The sequence below is a fragment of the Crinia signifera genome, chromosome 8 (genome assembly GCF_055691185.1).
Source record: "Crinia signifera chromosome 8, ASM5569118v1, whole genome shotgun sequence".
NCBI classification, from domain to species: Eukaryota; Metazoa; Chordata; class Amphibia; order Anura; family Myobatrachidae; genus Crinia; species Crinia signifera.
Window position 1 is genome coordinate 123628124 of NC_139224.1, and position 6000 is coordinate 123634123.

Genomic DNA, 6000 nt, shown 5'->3' on the forward strand with positions numbered 1-6000 from the left:
CACTCTATAAAAGTCCTAGTGATCAGCACCATCTTCATTACGGCTGTGGATATTAGCCGGGGGGGGGTGGGCGGGGGTTGGGCGCGGTGCTAAGTGTGCCATATAATTCCAGGGGTGCTTCCAAGTGTGCTGTATTATTCCATGGATGCTGCTAAATCTGCCATATCCATCCAGGGGTGCTTCTAAAGCTGCTGTAACAGTGTGCCGTATAATTCCATGGATGCTGATAAATCTGCCTTATAATTCCGGGGATGCTGCGAAGACTGCCATATTAGTCAAGGGCTACTGCTAAATCTGCTGTATAATTCCAGGGGTGCTTCTGTCTGCTGTGTCAAACCAAGGGTGCTGCTAAGTCTGCCTTATCAGCAAAGTGGTGCTTCTACATCTGCCATATCAATCCAGGGGTGCTGCTAAATCTGCTGTATAATTCCTGGGGTGCTGCCAAGTGTGCCATATAATTCCAGGGGTGCTGCTAAATCTGCTGTATTAATCCAGTGGTGCTGCTATGTCTGCCATATAATTACAGGGGTGCTGCTAAGTCTGCCATATCAATCCAGGGGTGCTAAATCTGCCATATCAGTCAAGGGGTCCTTCAAAGTCTGTTGTATAATTCCAAGGGTGCTTCTCAGTTTACCATATCAATCCAAGGGTTCTACAGTTTGCCATATCAATCACGGGGTACTTCTAAATCTGCTGTATAATTCCAGGGGTGCTGCCAAGTGTGCCGTATAATTCCAGGGGTGCTACTAAATCTGCTGCATAATTCCAGGGGTGCTGCTAAATCTGCCGTATCAATCCAGGTTTTGTGCTAAATCAAAAGGTCGATACAAGCATAAGGTCGATAGTCAAAAGGTACACATGAGTTTTTCACTTTTTTGTTGACATAGTCGACATGGACACTGTATCAGTACACTACATCTCCTTGCATGGCTCACTACACATGCTTCGACGCATCCGCATCTACCGACGCATTTTGAACATGATCTAACCAGATCTGGGTCCTTTATCAAGGTATCAAGGACACATCGGTAGATGCAAAGACTGCCCTGAGGGATACCTTGCCAAGCAACTTTGAATTCTGTGTGTGCCCGGACTACAGGTTGAGTATCCCTTATCCAAATATCCATTATCCAAATTATTTCGAAAACCATACATTCCAGAAAGTGACATTCCCCATACAAGTCGGACCAGTTTGCCCGGCAGCTCTCCGAGAGGATGCTACGATTTGGCACTTGATGTGCCAAATTATACATGGGGGGGCGGGCAGCGGGGACCCTCTGCGGCGCTGGTCAGTGGGTCTGGCAGATGGAAACTGAGTGAATAGCGCTTTTCACTCAGTTCCCATCTGCCGAACCTGCTGTCCAGTGCCGCAGGGAGTCAGAACCTTACTGTCCACCCCACACTGCTGCCCACACCCCGCCGCTTCTCTGCCATTGCAACCCGCCACCCAACCAGCTGGCCGGACCCCGCAGCCCGCCCCTCCACTAGATGCATCGGAGGTCCCAGGACGGGTGGTCAGACGGCGAGCAGGCCCAATCACCTGCTTGGGTCTGATGCGCAGACCTGTCCCTTAGGGGACATCAAACCGAGACGATTTCACTGCCCGATTGGTCGCAATCGGCCCAAATCGGCTTGGTGTATGGGCACCTTTACAGTTCTTTACCATCTGGTAAACACCCCTTGAGCCTTCCTTTTGCACTTGCCACTTTACTTGCTGTTTATTTGCCTGTATTTTTAATGTGATGTTCTGAGATTCCATGAGATTCCATGCTGATTCACATTTATTTTAATGTGTGTGTTTGATAAATGTCTTCTTAAAACAGTAATGCACTATCACATATGTATGCTTCTTTACATGTACCATTTCATGTGAAACGAGATAACGGAGGATAAAGGACATTTGGTGCATTTTACTGTGTTAAAAAAAGCACTGGTAATTGTAAGGGAAGTATCATTCCTTTTTAATATATAGGGGGAAATTTACTAAAGGAAATGTGTAAAAAATAGGTGTAAAAATAGGTGTATTTGTATCCAGAAATACACTTATTTTTGACATTTTCTATCCCGAAAATACGGCAATTCGTATTGATGCGCTATCAATACGAATTGCCGTATTTTCGGGATAGAAAATGTCAAAAATAAGTGTATTTCTGGATACAAATACACCTATTTTTACACCTATTTTTTACACATTTCCTTTAGTAAATTTCCCCCATAGTGTTGGTGAAGGATAATTCCACTTTGATTTTGCGTATAATTCTGCTGGAGAACACCCTTTAAGCTTCTATATGGTAATATTTCCCCTGTCACCCACTACCTCCCTGTCACCCACATTCTCCCTGTCACCCACTATCTCCCTTTCATCTCTGCCCTTACAGTCACCCACATTCTCCCTGTCACCCACTATATCCCTTTCACCTCTGCCTCTACAGTCACCCACTATCTCCCTGACACCCCTGCCTCCCCTGTCACTCACTATCTCCCTGACACCCTGTCTCAGTGGCGCACACAGGGGGAGTTTCTGAGTACCCAGAACCCCCCCAGGAGTTTAAGGGCCCTAGGCTGAAAGCTGAGAATCAGCCCTTGGGAACCAGAGATATCTGACTTCAAAGCAGTGGTCCCCATCCAAGCCTGTTAATTGTTATTCCCAGTCAGATATTTCAGGTTCTATCTAAGGGTATATTCCAAAATCTGGGACTCTCCCCCTTTGATGGACACTAGGAGCTTGTCTCTACTGTTTCGAGAACCAGAGATATCAGCCTTCCAGCAGTTGGTTACTGCTCCAGCTCCACACACCTGGTATGTAGTATTATATTCTCATTGGCAGATTTATCTGCCTCCTGTATGCTTATCCCTTAGTACCCAATACCATGTGGTAGGTGAGATTCTCTAGTTTTTAATTCCATTAAAATCTAAGAAATCTATTTCCGGAAACTGGAGATATCTGCAGTCAAGCAAGCTGTCCTCCCACCAGAAAATTAGGAATAATAAACCCACTCCACTATAAACCCCTCCTCTGCGTATTAAACATCCTCTACCACCCTGGAAGTTATGTATCAGGGCCCCATCATTCAGCCCAATGCCCCCTTCTCCCACCCTATCTCCCACCATCTGTGAAAATTACTGATCCAGGCCCTACATGCTGAGCGGTTGATATAATACACCCTTCCACCCGCGGGACACCAAAGCTTCCCCTACCGCTGGAGGATCGGTAGGGGCCCCAATACATTGTTATGCCCGTGCTGTTGACGCCACCTGTATGTATATGTATGTATATGTATGTATGTATGTATGTGTATATAATATATATATATGTCCGAGGTAGGCGGCACTCAGAGATGGTATGAACAAACACTTGTTTGTTTTGGCTTGATAAAGGGGGTCATCCCCGAAACGTTGCCTCATCTTGCACAATAAACCTTTTTATGGTTTAACTGTTTACTACGTCTCTGAGTGCCGCCTGCTTCGGACATTTAGGGGGAAATTTACTAAAGGAAATGTGTAAAAAATAGGTGTAAAAATAGGTGTATTTGTACCCAGAAATACACTTATTTTTGACATTTTCTATCCCGAAAATATGGCAATTCGTATTGATAGCACATCGATACAAATTGCTGTATTTTCGGGATAGAAAATGTCAAAAATAAGTGTATTTCTGGATACAAATACACCTATTTTTTTAAGAATATTTTTTAGTAAATTTCCCCCTTATCTACAAGCTGCCTGGCTTTTTTGGAAGGCACCTGGGCGCAAGACTTCATCATAGCAACCCCGCTCCCTCGGACTATACACACATACATATATATATATATATATATATATATATATATATACACACACACACACACACACACACACACACACATATATATATATATATATATATTTAATTTCCAGAGAGTTCCGTACCTATCACCAAAGAGTCACCACGGCGGTGCTCACTCCAAGGATAAAATATCCAGACAATAAAGAGCAAAAAAAGAGGGCACTCACCAATCGTTGAATGTAGTTTGAAGAAAAAAAGATTTATTAATGCTTACATGACAGGGCTAATGTTTCGGTCTTACACAGACCTTTGTCAAAGCCAAGCAATATAGAGAGCAGGGTGTTCATGGTGGAAGGACCTGCTCTCTATATTGCTTGGCTTTGACAAAGGTCTGTGTAAGACCGAAACGTTAGCCCTGTCATGTAAGCATTAATAAATCTTTTTTTCTTCAAACTACATTCAACGATTGGTGAGTGCCCTCTTTTTTTGCTCTATATATATATATATATATATATATATATATATATATATATATATATATATATATATATATATATATATATATAAAACAAAACAGGAAGAAGGAATGATACTATCTATAATACTTTAACTGAACTGGCATTTACTGGGTCACAGGAAGACTTTTTTGGTTGGGTCCCGCACAGGAAACTCCACTAAAAAGGACCTTGACTGTCAAAAGTTTTAGGTAAGTGGAGAGGCAATTAGAGAAAAATCCAAATCCTGTTTCAAATTTGCAAAGGTGTCCCTTCTTGAAGAAACAAGGGGAGGATTCCTTTGGTATTTAAAGGTTGGAGTTGCACCCCAGAGTCAGTGGTAAATATATGTTAAAAAACATGGAGAGAAAGAAGACTCTTTTTTGGGGGCACTCTTAGGAAGTCATTTGACTTGCAAATGACTTCCTAAGAGTGCCCCCAAAAAAGAGTCTTCTTTCTCTCCATGTTTTTTAACATATATTTACTGGGTCACCTAAGTGTCCATCTCCGTGCTTTGCTCTGCCCCTCTGGAAACCCCCTTCTGAAAATCCTGCGTTTGCCACTGCGTCTCCCACTATCTCCCTGTTACCCTTGAGTCCCAAGTCAACCACTATCTATCTTTACCCTTTGTGGCTATACCCCTTCCTTGTGAGACCACACCCCTTTCACCTTTGACACTTTGCTTACCAAAAAAATTAAGCTTTGGATAGTGCGGATAATAGCAGCAGAGCTGGATTAAAGCTCAGGGAGATCCGGGGTACTAAAAACAAAGGGCCCCTGTCAGGGGGGTTAGGTTTTGGCACTTAGAAGGGGGGTTAGAATTAAACTGTGAGGCAGAAGGATTAGGTTTAGGTGGCAGGGTACAGTGTATAGAAGGGAGCTGTATGGTTAGAGTTATGCTGCAGTTTGGATGGACATATAACTATGATGGTGGAGGGTATTGTTAGGGTTAGGCTGTAGGAATAAGGGATATGGGAGGAGGTTAAGATGTGGGGGTATTGTTAAGGTTAGGCTGCAGGAGTAGGGGGTATGGGAGGGGTTAGAGGGGCTATTTTTAGGCTGTGGGGAGGTGTGTATTGACTACTAACCTGGCCCACCCGTGCTGTTGGGGGAGATCACATCACCACAGCTCAGCATCCCTCCAGCCTTTTCCCCATTCCTGACCCCTCCGACTACGAGCACACACAAGGACACGAGACAGGAGACAGACGCTCATGGGGGGCCCAGAGATGACAGCGAGCCTTGTAGAAGGATACGGGAGAGCACCAGATGTAGTAAAGAACAAAGGAGCACCATACAGCTGCAATTACACAGAGTATGTACCTACACAACTCCCTGCCGTGTTCCCTCACCTCCATAAAAGAGATCTCATCTATGGCAGGGGGCCCTTTCAAAAAGGGGGGCCTAGGGGTACTGACCCGCAACCCCCTTTAATCCGGCCCTGCATAGCAGCATAGATAGCAGAGGATTGTATAGAACAAGATGCTCAATATCTACATAGTGACAGCTTCTTGGTATATCTTTTGGTGGCGTAATGACTGGTTGACTGATCCCATCTTACTATAATGAATGACACTTTCTGTTGATTATGATCATTTTCAGAGACAGATTTAAAAATTCAGTGTTATTTCAACAGTTTACACATTGTTCACAACCCTATATAGTTTTTTACAGTTACAAAAATATACCTAGTACAAGATGTTTATCAAGAAAGTAGGGCACTGTCTTAAAGACAAAGGG